We start from the raw sequence: 14,342 nt of genomic DNA, 5'->3' as shown, positions 1-14,342 counted from the left end.
ATGTAGAACTTCTCAATTTCTCTTTCATCATAATGAGATGTTGGTGCATAAACAAAAACAGAAACTGCAGGCAGTGAGCCACATCTATTCAAATGTAAACGTCCAATTCGGGTTGTTAGGCATTCGAATGAATCAATGCTCATGGCCAAGTTTGTGTTGACAAGGACACCGACGCCTCCAACACCTCTTTTATCACATGTTCCAAGGAACAATTCTTCTCCAGTGTCGAAAACGGCATGGTGAGATTTGTGCCTTCTTGTCTCAGTCAAACCAATAATATCGTACTTGATCTTTCGCGCTTGTACCATCAGGTCCTCGATGGATGCATCTGATGCTAGCATACGTGCATTGAAAGTACAGACGATCATTTTTGTCTTCCTTTGTTGTGGCAGCCTAGTTTGGTCTTGAGATTTTATCGGCCTCTCCTTTCTCATCCTTCTCAGTGCTGCCATGTCGGTGAAGCCTTCAGGGTCAGGTGAATGAGACCAGTTGTAGTTACTGGTTTTGGCATATCGAGTACACAACGGATAGCTTGCCAGGCTCTGCCGTGCGGGCGGAATACTCTCGGTAGCTTGCCAGTATTTCCGAGAGGGATAGAAGCTTTTGGGGCAACCTCTAATCGCCCTGGTAGGTGTTACCATATTTGAACCCTATCAAATATGGTACGGCAATTCCGGAAGATGGGTATTTAGTGTCTTATGATGTGTCGCACGGCCGTGAAGCGGCCAAGCGGTTCCTAGAAGAGCGGAAGGAGGAGCTGGAGGAGGTCGCCCACGAGCTGGCTGAGACGGAGCACAAGAACACCGTGCTCAGGCACAACATCGAGCGCATCAAGGAGGAGAAGGACTTCACCATGCTTCAGAAGAAACACCTCCAGCAGGAGAAAGAATGCCTCATGTCCAAGCTGGTGTCATCACATAGCACATGGTAAATGCTAGACTTGCTAAATTCAATGACTATGGATTTAATTTTTAAAAAAATAGGTTGTATAAAGCTATAAAACTTATTAGCATAAAGAATTTGTTCCTAGTTTAAATTTTGTGCATATGTTTTTAATGAGCTTTATTATAAAAAACAGTGACATAACCAATAAGGATCTGGGAGAATTCATTATTTCATAACCACTGACCATAACCACTGACTTAAAGCAATGAATTAAACAAGTGACTTTCACAAGAGCAAAACTGCTTTATCTTTAGAAATTCAGATACTCTCTTTTTTTTCAAATATTGAGGCCAAGTATGTATTTGACCTGGACTCAGGCTGCCTACCGAGGGAAGGACCATTAATTGGGTGTGCTTGTCTAGTCACAAGAATATCACACAGCCTTGCCCAGCAGTTGAGTTTGCTATCTTCCTCACACTAGGGCAAATGCAGTTATCTGCCAATACACTGCAGCTTTTTGTTACCTAAGGCCTATTTTCCCCAAACTCCAAATTCTGATTTCTGTGCTGCCACCATTAATACTTAGGTGAAGATAATAAAGAAACTCAATCATCTTTGTTAGGGTCTTCTGAAAAAAAACAGAATCTTCACTATAAATTTTAGTGTTACTCCTTCCCATGCCCAACTCCCACATTTAATCTCATTTATTCACTGAACAAATATTTATTAAGTAACAATTCTTCCTTAAAAATTTCCTATGTTTCTTTTTTTTCATCCCCCAAGCTGAGCTGGTCTCTTCTCCCCACCCAGGTCAGTTTATCTGCCGCTTCGAACCCAGGGCTTGGATTTCACCTTGCAAGCCCCCCTGGCATCCTCCGGACGTTGGGAGACAAAGCAGCTCTGAGCCTCTCTGCCTCTTCCTTTTCTTCCCCTAAGCTGAGCCTGGATTCTCTCCCACCCAGTCTTTACTCCCCCCACACACACCAGGTACCCGTGGGGGTGTGGCCGCTTCAGAAGTGAGCGTGGCTTCTTTAGAAGTGGGTGTGGCCTAATTTTGGCGGGCCAACGCTCATGCGGCCACAGGTAGTTTACTCATACCAAGAAATCTACTCCCTACACCTACACACCAACATGAAGAAACAACACACATCCCCACCGCAGGGAGAGGATAATGAAACGAGTCCAGAAGCCTCAGTAAGTCCTATTCACCTAAGGGACCTCTCTGACAAATAATTCAGATATGAAGTCATGAAGACGTACAATCAACTCAATGAAACAGTAAGACAGATATCCAGTAAATTAAAAGAGGACATAAAAGAAACAATGGGTCACACAATCGAGAAAATACAGGAAGAAATGAGAGCAGAAATTGGAAAGCTATGCATAGAAATATCACGAATCAAAGATTCCATAGATGAAATGAAAAACTCAGTATGTGCCCTCAAAAATAGAATGACCACAGCTGAGTAAAGAATGAGTGAGCTAGAAGATCAGCTGCACCAAGCCAACAGGCAACAACAAACAGTGGCAAGGGGCCTCAATATAGCTCTACAGAGAATCAGAGTCCTAGGAGACAATTCCAAGAGAAACAACATTCGAATAATTGGACTACCAGAAGTTCAGAGAAACAATCCCAGTGAAAAAGGCATGGTTAAACAAATCATTGCTGAGAAATTTCCAGAGCTCAACAATGCAGCCACTCAGATTCAAGGAGCCCAAAGGGTGCCAGCTAAAAGAGACCCTAACAAAAACACTCCAAGACATATCATAGTTAGAATGATTGATGCTGCCGATAGAGATACAATACTTCAAGCAGCAAGGTCAAAGAAGGAAATCACATACAAAGGAGCACCCCTTAGATTCACAGCAGATCTAGCAGAGGAAACCCTCCAAGCTCGAAGGCAGTGGCAAGATATAGTGAAAAAACTCACTGAAATGAATGCTTCACCAAGAATACTCTATCCAGCTAAACTTTCACTCAAAATCAAAGGAACGGTACACTACTTTCTAAACAAACAGCAGCTCAGGAATTTTATAGACTCAAAACCAAACCTAAAACAAGGGCTAAAGGGACTATTATAAGACAATACAAACCCTACAACCACAACACACCCTTACAGAAAGATGACACAAAACCCCATAACAACAATCTCTCAAAGTCAACGGTCTAAAATCACCAATTAAGAGACACAGAGTGGAAAAATGGATTCAGAGACAGAACCCAACATTCTGCTGCCTAGAAGAAACTCATCTCAACAATCAGAGAAAACACAAACTCAAAGTCAAAGGATGGAAAACAATCCTGCAAGCAAACAGCTCCTTCAAAAAAGCTGAGGTGGCCATACTAGTATCCGACAACCTTAATTTCACATTGAAAAAGATTAGAAGGAAGAGCGAAGGCTATTTTCTCTTCATCAATGGGTGCATACTACAGGAAGAAATCACACTCTTAAATGTATACGCACCTAATGAGGGAACAGCCAAATATTTAAAACAACTGCTAACAGATTTTAAGGAGGACATTGCTAGCAACACAATAGTACTTGGAGATTTCAACATCACCTTATCACCTCTGGGTGGATCAACAAGAACAAAACTCAGCAAGGAATCATTGGCTTTAACAAAAGATATAGAAGAGAAAGGGCTTATAGACCTACACAGGGCTTTACACCCCAAAAAGAAAGAACACACATTCTTCTCCAGTGCGCATGGAACATTTTTCAAAATAGACCATGTGCTAGGCCACAAAACATACCTCAACAGAATCAGGAAGATAGAAATAGTATCAACCATCTTTTCAGACCATGATGCACTGAGGATAGAAGTGAATCACACACAGTCACGGAGAACCATATCAAACACCTGGAAACTAAACAACTCACTGCTGAACAAATAGTGGCTCAGGAAGGAAGTCAAGGACAAAATCAAAAGATACCTGGAAACACATGAGAATGAAGACACGAGCTACCAGAACGTATGGGATGCAGAGAAAGAAGTATTAAGGGGAAAATTTATAGCTCTGCAAGCATATCTTAGGACTGTAGAAAGGATGCACATAAACAACTTGACCTCACAGCTCAAGACCTTAGAAAAGGATTAACAGAAAGAGCCTAAATCAGGCAGAAGGAAAGAGATCATAAAACTTAGAGCAAAAATTAAGGACATGGAAACCAAAGATACAATTTGAAAGATCAATGAAATCAAGAACTGGTTCTTTGAGAAAATTAACAAGATAAATAAACCACTAGCAACACTCACAAAGAAAGAGAGAGAGAACCCTAATAAACCGAATTAGAAATGAAAGGGGGGACATCACAACAGAAACCAAAGAAATTCAAAAGATCATCAGAGACTACTTTGAAAGTGTGTATGGCACGAAACAAGAGAACCTAAAAGAAATAGATAAATTCCTGGACTCCTATAATCTCCCAAAGCTGAATCAAGAAGATCTGGAGTATCTGAATAGACCTATTCACATCAAGGAAATTGAAACTGTAATCAAAATTCTTCCCAAAAACAAAAGCCCAGGTCCAGATGGATTCACTAGCGAATTTTTCCAAACATTTAAAGAGGACCAAATGCCAGTGCTTCTCAAGCTTTTTCAGGAAATTGAAAAAGCAGAAACTCTCCCAAACAGTTTCTATGAAGCCCATATCTCTCTAATACCAAAAGGAAACAAAGACACCACAAGAAAAGAAAACTACAGGCCGATATCCCTGACAAACACGGATGCGAAGATTCTCAACAAAACACTAACAAATAGAATTCAACTACTCATCAAAAAGATCATACACCATGACCAAGTAGGATTCATCCAGGGATGCAAGGCTGGTTTAACATTTGGAAATCAATCAACATAATACATCATATCAACAAAGGAAAAGAAAAAATCATATGATCATATTAATAGATGCAGAGAAAGCATTTGACAAGATCCAGCACCTGTTTATGATGAAAACCCTCGCCAAAACGGGGATAGAGGTGACTTTTCTCAATATAGTTAAAACCATCTACCACAAGCCTACAGCAAGCATCATCCTCAATGGCGAAAAACTGAGAGCCTTCCCCCTAAGATCAGGGACGAGACAAGGATGCCCACTCTCTCCACTGCTGTTCAATATAGTACTGGAAATACTTGCAATAGCTATTAGCAAGAAAAGGATATTAAGGGCATCCAGGTAGTAAAGGAAGAAATCAAGCTCTCACTATTCGCAGATGATATGATACTATACTTAGAGAACCCTAAAACCTCTACCAAGAAACTCCTAGAAACAATAGGCTTGTATAGTAAAGTTTCAGGCTATAAAATCAATACACAAAAGTCCATGGCTTTCCTATATGCAAATAATGAAAGAGAAGAAAGTGACATGAAGAAAACAATCCCATTCATATTTGTGCCCCAGAAAATTAAGTACCTAGGAATCAGCTTAACTTAGGAAGTAAAGGACCTGTAAAAAGAAAACTACAAAACGCTACCTCAGGAAATAAAAGAGGACACGAGGAAATGAAAAAATATCCCCTGTTCATGGATTGGGAGAATTAACATTGTCAAAATGGCAATACTTTCCAAAGCACTGTATAAGTTCAACGTGATTCCTATTAGGCTACCCATGACTTCTTCAAAGAAATGGAGCAAACATTCCTGAAATTTATATGGAATAATAAGCCCCCACGAATAGCTAAAGCTATTCTTGGGAAAAAGAAAATGGGAGGAATCAACCTCCCTAACTTCAAACTCTACTACAACGCAGTAATAATTAAAACAGCATGGTACTGGAACAAAGGAAGAGCTGTAGAATGGAACAGGGTTGAATATACTGACATCTCCCCCCTTAGAATACGACAATATAATTTTCTTTAAGAGGGCAAGAAATGTGAAGTAGAGCAAGAAAAGACTCTTTAACAAATGGTGCTAGAAAAACTGGACAGCTACATGCAAAAAAGTGGGCTCAGATCTCTGCCTAACGCCATGTACAAAAGTAAGATCAAAGTGGACTAAAGACCTCAACATCAGACCGGAATCCATAAGGGACACTGAGTAAAAAGTTGGCAAAACCCTCCATGACATTGAAGGTAATGGTATCTTCAAAGATGGCACGCTGCTGGCCAAGCAAGTGAAAACAGAGATAGACAAATGGGACTATGTTAAACTAAGAAGCTTCTGCACCTCAAAAGAAACAGTGACCAAAATACAAAGACAGTCTACAGAATAGGAAAGGATATTCGCCAAATACACATCCGAGAATGGGTTGATATCAAGGATATACAAAGTACTGGTCGAACTCCACAAAAAGAAAACATCCAATCCCATCAAAAAGTGGGGCAACGAAATGAACAGAGACTTTCTCAAAGAAGAAATTAGAATGGCTAAAAGGCACATGAGAAAATGTTCCACATCATTAAGCATCAGGGAGATGCAGATCAAAACCACAATGAGATATCATTTCACACCACAGAGACTGGCCCACATCCACAAGAACAAAAACAACTGGTGCTGGCTCGGATGTGGTGAGAAAGGGACCCTCCTTCACTGCTGGTGGGAATGCCAACTGGTTCAGCCCTTTTGGAAAACAGTATGAATGATTCTCAAAAAATTAGAAACTGAGCTCCCATTTGACCCAGCAATAACACTCCTGGGAATATATCTCAGAGAGGCAAAAAAGTATAGTCAAAGTGACATCTACACTTGTTTGTTCATTGCAGCGCGCTTTACAATAGCCAGAATCTGGAAAAATCCTGAGTGCCCGAGAACAGATGACTGGTTAAAGAAACTTGGTACATTTACACAATGGAGTACTATGTAGGTGTTAGAAAAGATAAAGTCATAAAATTTACATACAAGTGGTACTACATGGAAAGTTTTATGTTAAGTGAAATGACTCAAAAAGATTGGGATAGACATAGAAAGATTGCATTCATCTGGGGAACATAAAGTAACAAAATAAGAGACTAACACCCAAGAACAGCTATGATAAATAACAGGTTGTTCACTCCATGGTTTAGAGGCCAGCCGCACACTCTAGGGGCAAAGGCAGCTCAGATAGAGAAGGGAACACCAAATAAAGGGTGCTAGGAAGATCCGCCCAGGATGGGAGATGCATGCTGAAAGTAGTCTATAGAACGAACATGATTGCCACCCAATGTCTCTTCTTCAGACCACAGCACCCTAATGGAGATATAGAACAAAAGGGAATGCCCTGCCACAGAGGCAGGGTGGGATTGGGGGGATGGGGGTGTGAGGGATACTGGGATCCGTGGTGGTGGGAAATGGGCGCTGGTGGAGGGATGGATATTTGATCATTGTATAATTGAAACCCAAGCACAAAAATTTGTAAGTCTACAACTGTACCTCATGATGTCTCACTAATAAAAATTTTTAAAAATTTCCTATGTTACTGGTGGAGGAAAGTTGACACTGGTGGAGGAATTGGTGTTAAATTATCGTGTTTGTAAAATGCAACTTTCAGTAACTTTGTAAATTATGGTTCTTCAATAAAAATAAATAAATAAACTGCAGAGTTACATGCCTATTTAGACCTATTGCATAAGAATTTGTATGTCAGTATCAGACCATCTCCAGGTAGATGTAAGCTTATTCATTTTTCAAAGTGCAGTCATACATAATAAATCTATCATGAAAAAAATCCATATGTTTAGATGCTGTGCTGATGGGATACCCAAGACCTTCAGTTGAGCTCTCATCTGCTAACAGTAGTTAGTAAACCATCAGTATCTGTTAATACAAAGATCTCAACTTCCATATCACCTGGACTTCCTTATTATTGTCACCATGCTTGGTCAGGCTTCTCTCCTAAGACCACTGATGGGCTTTTATTTTTAAACTTGAGGTTCAATGGATATATCAGTTTCAGAGGTTTAAAGGCATTATATGGTTTTTGTCTATACATCAAAATGATCACCTCAATAATTCCAATCAACATTCATCACCTTATATAATTAAAACTTTTTTTTCTTCAACAAGAATTTTTTAGATCTCTCTCATTCTGGCTTTCAAGTATGAAAGGTTATTATGAACTATATTTGTTGTTTACTGTATGTCTATAATGTATGAACTTTACACTATAAAGCCTTTTGACTCTCTTCACCCATTTTTTTCCCTTTTCCTATTCCCTTACCAAGGAAACCACAGATCACTTGCTAACTCCATGAGACCAGGTTTTTGTTTTATTGTTTTGTTGGATATTTTAATTAAGGGATCATGATTTGAAAAGTTATTCATGACTGAGTTTCAGTCACACAGTGTTCCAACAACAGTCCCTTTGCCAATGTTCATTTTCTCCGACAAAAAAATCCCGTTTCCTGCCCACCCACCTACTGCTGCCTCTGTGGCAGTTTTCCTCCCTCCCTCCCTCCCTTCCTTCCTTCCTTCCTTCCTTCCTTCCTTCCTTCCTTCCTTCCTTCCTTCCTTCCTTCCTTCCTACATATCTCTTTTTCTTTTTTCTCTCTTTTTTTTTTTTGCTTTTTGGGTCACACCCAGCGATGCACAGGGGTTACTCCTGGGTCTTCACTCAGGAATTACTCCTGGTGGTGCTCGGGGGACCATATGGGATGCTGGGAATCAAATCCCGGTCGGTCACGTGCAAGGCAAACGCCCTACCTGCTGTGCTATCGCTCCAGCCCCTCTTTCTCTCTCTTTCTTTCCGTCTTTCTTTCTTTCCCTCTCTCTTTCTCTCTCTTTCTTTTTATCTCTTTCTTTCACTGTGGTTTATAATATCATTACTGATATGGTTTCATGTATAATACCTCATCACCTTCCAGTATGAAATTCTCCAGGATGAACACTTCACTATTGTCATAAAATTCTTTTTCTATCCTATCCCCCCAACCCAGTAGTATCCTTCCTGCTTGACCCATTCTCATGTTCTTCATTTCTATTGCCTTTGGGCATTTGTTATATCCCTACTATTTTCCTTCAAATTCAACCCTGTGAAAAGGCAAGAAGGTGAGTGGGACCACAGGGCGACAGCTGGGTCTGGGGTGCGGTGGCATGTGTGCAGGAGCGGGAACACGCATGTAAAGAGCAAACAGTCTCAGGGGCCTCCGAGCCAGCTGTTAGGGGAGTGACTGTTGAAAGAGTATCCCTCTTCTTTTAACTAGATTTTTTCTCACTGCTGATACTTGCTGAGAGATAACACAGCGGGTAGAGCGTTTGCCTTGCACGCGGCTGACCTGGGTTCAATTCCTCTGTCCCTCTCAGAGAGCCCAGCAAGATACTGAGAGTATCTCACCAGCACGACAAAGCCTGGCAAGCTCCCCGTGAGGTACGTATTCGATATACCAAAATCAGTAACAGCAAGTCTCATAATTTGTTGTGAGACGTTACTAGCGCCCACTCCAGCAAATCGATGAACAATGGGAGGACAGTGGTACAGTGCTATGCATTCACCACAATCCATTCACAAAACTGAAAATTGTGTGATTTTGTCTTTTCTTGTAAGAATTGGTCATATATACCATATTTTCCAGGTTTTGAGATCAAGCTTTTTGTTTAAGATTCAAAGTGTAATTAAGAACATTATTTAGTTAGTAAGTGCTTTTTTTTTTCTGTTTAAGTTTTTCATTTAGTAAAATTCCTCAAGTTCTACTCGTCAATATGTTTTTGATGTATATTGGATATTAACCTCCCAATTATATAATTTTCAATAAATTTCTCCCATTCAATAGATTGCCCTTTCATTTTGTCGATGGTTTACATTTCCATACGGAATTTTTTTAGTGTTATGTAGTCTCACTTGTTTATGGCAACTTTTTTTTGTTAAATAAATGTTGTTCCCAAGACTAGTATTAAGTAGCTTGATGCCTACTTGATTTCCTCCTAGAGTTTTATAGTTTCAGCTCTTCCATCCAAGTTCCTAAACCACTTTGAATTAATTTTTGTATACAGAGCAAAACAGTGGTTCATTTCCATTCTTTTGGTTGTCTTTGTCCAAATAAATATTACACCAGGCATGACACAAAAACTTAAGCTATAACTAAGCTATTTAAATTTAATCTGACACATCCTTTAATACTCTTTACCCTTCTCAAACAAAAAAAAGGCCTCACATTTACACAAAACACACTGAAACACAAAATTTCTTTTTTTAAATTTTTTTTATTTTTTGGATTTGTTTTATTTTATTTAAATATTTTTCTCTGTATCGTTCCAATTTTAGTATATGCGCTGCCGAAGCAAGCACTTTTTTTTAGTGAATCACTGTGAAATACAGTTACAGATTTACAAACTTTCATGATTACGTTTCAGTCATACAGTGATCTAATACCCATCCCTCCACCAGTGACCATTCTCCACCACCAATGTTCCCAGTATCCCTCCTGCCACCCCCCCATCCCCCCACCCCACCACCTCTGTGGCAGGCACATTCCCTTTTACTCGATCTTTCCTTTTGGATGTTATGGTTCGCACTACGGGTACTAAGTGATCATCAGGTTCGGTACATAGTATACTTTAAGCACACATCTCCCATCCTGAGCAAGCATTCCAAGCATCATTTACTTTGTGGTCCCTTCTCTATCTCAGCTGCCTTTTCCCCCAGCATGTGATGCCAGCTTCCAGGCCATGGAGAAATCCTCCTGGCCTTTATCTCTACTATACTTCAGCATTAGTCTCCCATTTTGGAACACAAGCTTTCTACAAAATCAAAGTAGTCATCAGTAAAAAGTAACAGCAGTCATTAGTGGAAAATATTGTATAGCACTGTACTACTTCCCTTCTCAGCTTAAAAGTGCTTTTAAATTTTTTTGCTCTTTCATAGACATTAGAAACAACTTTTTCAATCTATTAAAATCGATGGTGCTGTTTCTAGTATTGTTTGCATTTATTTAATAAGGGAATTCAGGGGCTGGAGCAATAGCACAGCAGGTAGGGAGTTTGACTTGCATGCGGTCAACCTGGGTTCAATTCCCAACATCCCATATGGTCCCCCAAGCACCGCCAAGAGTAATTCCTGAATGCATGAGCCAGGAGTAACCCCTGTGCATCTCTGTGTGACCTAAAAATTAAAAAAAGGAATTCATGGAATATGTATCTTATAATAGACAATGTGCACACCATGCCACATGATAGTTTACCTAAATTTTTAATAGTTTTTAAACACTAAATACTACTTTCTTACATGACATTGTTTACCTAAAATTTCAGAATATTTTTTAAATTACTGAATGATACTTTTTTCACCTAGAGAAGAAAGTCAGTTTCTCCATCAGTTTCACATCCCACACCAAAGATAAATATGTGTATAGTATATAATATATGTATCATATAATATTATTTATATATATGGGTAGCAATACAGAACAAGAAAGCTATTACTCCAATAACTGGGTTTGAACCTTTCTTTACTGACTTTTCAAACCCACTGTCATCAATTTGGCTGCAGCTCTAGTGTATTTTGGCCCATTTCACTGGCTTCAGCTTAACCCATGCTGACACATATGGAGGAGGCTGGATCCAATATTGGGGTGGACAATTTATGAGCACTTATAATCATCCACCACCCATGTGCAATTAAACCTAAAAAGAAACTATGGATATCCTCTACTGCAATGTGAAAATCCCCATTCTCTGTGTACCTCACTTTTTCCACATTACCTTTTCCAAGACCTGAGTGCTCCCAGTTTGGAGCCAGGGAATGGGAAGGCATTTTTCTTTTTTTTTCTTTTCTTTTCTTTTTTTAGTGAAACACCATGAGGTACCAAAGTTGTATACTTACAAACTTTCATGCTTGAATCTCAGTTAAACAACGTTTGAGTACCCATCCCTCCACCAGTGCCCATTCTCCACCACCACTGATCCCAGTATCCCTCCCACCCCCCATCTCCCCCCATCCCACCCTGCCTCTGTGTCAGGGCATTCCCTTTTGTTCTCTCTCTCCTTTTGGGTGCTGCGGTTTGCAAAAGAGGCATTGAGTGGCAATCATGTTCAGTCTATAGTCTACTTCCAGCATGCATCTCCCATCCTGGGAGGATCCTCCAACACCCTTTATTTGGTGTTCCCTTCTCTATCTGAGCTGCCTTTTCCCCTAGCATGTGTGGCTGCCTCCAAGCCATGGAGTGAACCTACTGGTGCTTATCTCAGCTAATCTTGGGTGTTAGTCTCCTATTTTGTTACTTTATGTTCCCAGATGAATGCAATCTTTCTATGTCTGTCCCTCTCTTTCTGACTCATTTCTCTTAGCATGATACTTTCCATGTAGTACCACTTGTGTGTAAATTTCATGACTTCATCTTTTCTAACAGCTGCATAGTACTCCATTGTGTAGATGTACCAAGTTTCTTTAACCAGTCATCTGTTCTCGGGCACTCAGGTTGTTTTTCCAGATTCTGGCTATTGTAAAGCGTTCTTCAATGAACAAACAAGTGCAGATGTCACTTTGACTATACTTTTTTGCCTCTCTGGGATATATTCCCAGAAGTGTTATTGCTGGGTCAAATGGGAGCTCAATTTCTAATTTTTTGAGAATTGTCCATACTGTTTTCCAAAAGAGCTGAACCAGTCGGCATTCCCACCAGCAGTGAAGGAGAGTTCCATTCTCGCCACATACATGCCAACATAGGTTGCTTTTGTTCTTTTCATTTTCTGATTTAAAAGAGAGAAAATCCGGGACCAAAGAGATAATACAGAGTGTGAAATTCTTCCCTTTCATGTAACCAACCCCAGTTCAATCCAAAACATTACATATGGCTCTCTGAGCACTACCAAGAGTCATCCCTGAGCACAGACAAGAGTAAACTTTGAGCACAGTTGCATGTGGTCAAAGCCCCCTGTCCCCCGACAAATAGAGAACTTCCTATTCCCTCTCATAGAAGTTGTTATGGAAGTTACATAACATAAGCATAAGCATAAGAACACTGAACCAGGCAAAGCAGCTCCCAGTACAAATATATAAGCTGGGTGGAGAGAGGAAAATTCCCTAACCTAAATAGAAGTAGATGGCCTCAAGTAATTTACTCATCAGAATTCTGGCAAGAAATAAATGGCTCATTCAAATGTTAGTCAGAGAAAGTTTCATTAGAGGACTATTTCAAAAGAAAGGACAGAGTTAACGAAAACCAATATGGAATAGTATAGGAGCCCTTAACTGAGACTGACGGCAAGTGGAGATAGCAGTTGTTGAGACCTAATAATAACTGTAACTGTAGGAAAGTACTAGCCAACAGGAACCCTAACCCTTAAAAAAAGAAAGAGACCATACCAAGCAGTGACCAGTGGGAGAGAATCAGAGAATGCACAGCTTGGTATATTCTCCCAAAACTCTGCCAGTGCCATTAGAACTAAAAGCCACTGCACACAGAAACATAGAAAACTGAATATATACATTTAGAAAATTTACATAGAGAATCAGAGAATATCTAGCCAGCACCATTTTTTACTTCAGCATCAGTGTCCCTTTTTAATCTAAACATCATATGTTCCCAATATAGGACAGTTCTAATCAATGAGCGTATCAGAATGTGGTACTGTGTATTCACTCATACTGCCACATAAAACTCAAAATAGAGAATCAGTGCTCTCCATATAATATAACATAATGGGGGAGAGGGGATATAAGGGATGGGGATGGTGGAAGCACCTGTAGTCCCTGCTTTTGTACTTGGTCACAGGTCTAAACTGAAAACCATATCTTTCTCCTACTAATTCCCTGTTCTTACCCTCTGCAGGTTTCTTAACTAGAATGAGTTTTTTATCCAGTGATGAAACTCAAGCCATATTCATACAAAACCTAACCAATGGTTTAGATCTCTGTGGTTCACAAATACTAAGAAGGTGTCCAGAAAATTTTCAGAACTCTAGGCATAACCATTATTTATCCCATTGGGGATTATAAATCAATATTTGCCTTATAAAGAAGTTTGATCACCCAGGCTAGTAGAGTACCCCCCTTTGCCTGTTAGTTCAGAAGCATGAAGAGTCATTCAGTACTAATTTCCAATTTAGAGGAACAGTGCCCTTCCTATTTTAGAGGTATTCTTTCATCAGATGCTAGAATATCCATTACCAATATGGTTGTGGGTCACTTTCACTGACACTGTCCTCCCGTTGTTCATCGATTTGCTCGAGCAGGCCCAGTAACGTCTCCATTGGAGAGCGGTAGGGCGTTTGCCTTGCACGCAGCCAACATGGCCGACCCAAGTTCGATTCCTCCGCCCCTCTCAGAGAGCCCGACGAGCTACCGAGAGTATCTTGCCCACACGGCAGAGCCTGGCAAGCTCCCCATGATGTATTCGATATGCCAAACACAGTAACAACAAAGTCTCCTATGGTTGTGGGTGCAAGAATTAAATTAAAAATTTTTTTGCCTCTCATATTTGCATTGCAAACCAAAAGGAGAGAGAGACAGAGACAGAGAGAGAGAGATAGAGACAGAGAGGGAGGGAGGAAGGGAGGGAGGGAGGGAGGGAGGGAGGGAGGGAGGGAGGGAGGGAGGGAAAGTGCC

This window comes from Sorex fumeus, unplaced genomic scaffold (genome assembly GCF_029834395.1).
Source record: "Sorex fumeus unplaced genomic scaffold, SorFum_2.1 ptg000098l, whole genome shotgun sequence".
NCBI classification, from domain to species: Eukaryota; Metazoa; Chordata; class Mammalia; order Eulipotyphla; family Soricidae; genus Sorex; species Sorex fumeus.
The sequence above is the reverse complement of the archived record's forward strand: the minus strand, read 5'-3'. Positions refer to the sequence as shown.